General features: G+C 50.4%; 1 pseudogene; it reads right to left on the reverse strand.

The window, feature by feature from the left end:
- The window catches only part of LOC102767679, a 4483-nt pseudogene extending 2063 nt beyond the window's left edge, over positions 1 to 2420 (reverse strand).
- Positions 2421 to 3002: the final 582 nt, after the last annotated feature.

Here is a 3002-nt window from a genome sequence, read left to right on the forward strand (position 1 = left end):
CGGCTCAGGAGCTCAGAGTCTGAAGCTCCCTGCCGATTGAAAACAACAACCGCGCCCTCCGCCGACAGCCCGCTCCGCGCGCACTCTGCACCTGAGAATTTCACTTCAGCACTGCACCTCCTCTGAGTCTGGATATGATATTCTCTTTACTCCTAGTTGTAGAATTTCCACTCCGCCAGCCCTCCTGTGGTTCTGGATGATGTCCGTTCCGTCTTTTAGGTGTAATTTGAATTGGTTGTTCGAGGCAGCAATCTCTGGCGTTGACCTATGCCGCCATCTTGGTTTCCCCCCCACATCTCCCTTCTTGAAGAAGCCTCGGGCCTCGCCAACATGCATGGCCAAGTTCAGCCAGAGGTCCACGTCCTCAGCCCAGGCCTCCTGCACTGGTCCTTACACAGCACAGGGACGATGCCTCGGTGCAGGTGGGCCTGGCGAGGTGTCTGGTGATTACGGGTCACAGCAATGATGGGAGCACGAGGCGGTACCTGGCCACCTGGTGAGCAGACCTGCCAGGCTCGGTGAGGACGATTATAGCCCTACTGCAGCACTTGAAGGGGGTGTCTATGGCGCCCATGGCGGTGGCTTCTGTGTGGTCGCTGGTAAGGGCGCCAGGCAGTGGAGTTCCTCAAATAATTGCAAGTGGTAGATGGCGGCAATCAGGTACTGCATGCGCACAGCCTCCAGGGGTAGTCCCGTTTGGCCGTCTCTCCAGACAGCATGATGCAGTCAGCTCCATCAGGGCTGCATTGGCCACATCGCTGCCCTCAGCCTGCGTGGGACCGGGCTTCTTGATCATGCCCTCCAGCATCTGTGTGGCACAGATGATAGGGTTCCCAGCTTGGTTGCACCGCCCCATCCTCATCTTTTTTTTTTAATTCTTTTTTTATTATTTATTTATTTATTTAAAATATATTTCTTTTAAGGTATTACATATGTGTCCTTATCCCTCCATTTCCCTCCCCCACCCCCCAACTCCTGCTCTCACTGCCCTGGTGTCTGTGTCGCCGGCTAGGGCCCATCCTCATCATTTGAGCAAGGAAGACCTTCTCTGTAGCAACCTCAATGCCTAGATCACCAGGAGCCACCATGATCCCATCACTGGCTTCCAGGATCTCATCAAACCTCTGATCTCCTTCAAGATTTTCGATTTTGCTGATTTTCTTGATGTTCTTTCCTTTTTCCCCCAGGACCTTCCTGACTTCATGGCTATCAGATGCCTTGCGACTGAAAGATGCGAACACCGTATCTACATTCTGCTCCACTCCAAACGTCAGATCCTGGGTCTCCTTTTCTGACAGGCAGATCCACAGCAGCCCCAGGGAGGTTCATGACCTTCTTGCTGCCCAAAGTGCCACCACCTCCACCTCTGTTATCAGGAAGCCAGCCCCTTTCTCCTTCACCTGCAGAGAAATAAGTCCATCATCCACGTTGATCTCGCTGCCCACTTCCACCACCTTGCAAATATTCTTGCAGTCCAGCCACAGGGTGTTTCCCTCACACTTTTCCATGTAGGCCTTCTCCAGCGTGCTCTTGAGAGTGGCCCCTTTCTTCAGCTCCACCTCCGCGGTGCCGCTGCCCTTGACGAGCCCAGTTCGGAACTTAGGTCCTTTAGTGTCCAGGGCACAGCTTTCAGTGCCCTGCGCACGTTATTGATGGTCTCCGCATGGTACTCGTGAGTTCCAGGAGAAAAAGTCATACGAGCCACTTTCATTCCAGATTGAACCATCTCTTTCAACATCTCCACTGATCGGCAAGCAGGGCCGATGGTACAGATGATGCCAGTGTTCCAGGCCATGGTGGGCAGCGAATCAATGTCCAGGCGGCATATGTGCTCCAGGAACATGTCAGCCACGGCTGCGTGCAGCTACTGCGTCTGAATAAAGGCAGTGCCGACACCACTATGGGGCTGCAACATGGCTTCTGAGGTCCTCTGGCCAGGTCCGGCTGGAGCTACAGATGGGAGGTTCGGAGGTTCCGGAGGCGTCGCTGTCTGATGATGTACTGTCAGAAAAATGGACAGTAACCCAAACACCTGAAGTTAAGTGTGTACATTCTCTTAATTTCTGACTTTCAGGTAGTTGTGAGGAAAGTACAAAGAATTCCTGGATACCCTTCATCCAGATTCCCCAAATGTACACATTATCACATTTGCTTAGTCCTTCCTCTTTACACACACACACACACACATCTATACATCTCATTTTTCTTAATCCATTTGAGTAAGTTGCAGATATGATGCCTCTTGACTCTTAAACACTTCAGTGTGAATTTCCTAAAACCAAATAATTCTCTTAAATCCTCATTACAATAATAAGGATCAGAAAGCTAACTTTGATACTATGCTTATCTAATCCACAGGCCTTTATTCACATTCCACCAGCTGTCCCAGTAACGTCCTTCACTTCAAAAGGAAATTCAAACCAACGTGTTGCACTCAGGGCATATCTCTCTCTCTCTCTCTTTTTAATATATATTTTATTGACTTTTTTTTTTTACAAAGAGGAAGGGAGAAAGATAGTTAGAAACATCGATGAGAGAAAAACATGGATCAGCTGCCTCCTGCACACCTCCTACTGGGGATGTGCCCGCAACCAAGGTACATGCCCTTGACGGGAATCGAACCTGGGACCCTTCAGCCCGCAGGCCAACTCTCTATCCACTGAGCCAAACCGGTGAGGGCAGGGCATGTCTCTTTAGACTTCTTTCATCTGGAAAAGTTCCTGGGTTTTTGTACCACATTGGACACTATTGCGAGCACCGGCCTACAGAATGCCCATTAATTTGGGTTTGTCAAATTATTGGGTTTAGGTTGTGCATTTTTGGCAGAAATACCAATCGTGGTGTGGCTCTCACGGGGATGTTTCTCTCCCTCTTTCTCTGTGTCTGTCTCTCCCCTACCAGCCTCCCTCCCACTCTCTCTCTAGAAAGAAATGTTCTGGGCTGAGGATTCACACCAACAGCAGCAACTACAACAAACAGGCTGCTGCACAGTGTCCCCATCT

This window comes from Myotis davidii, unplaced genomic scaffold (assembly GCF_000327345.1).
Source record: "Myotis davidii unplaced genomic scaffold, ASM32734v1 scaffold116, whole genome shotgun sequence".
Lineage (NCBI taxonomy): Eukaryota > Metazoa > Chordata > Mammalia > Chiroptera > Vespertilionidae > Myotis > Myotis davidii.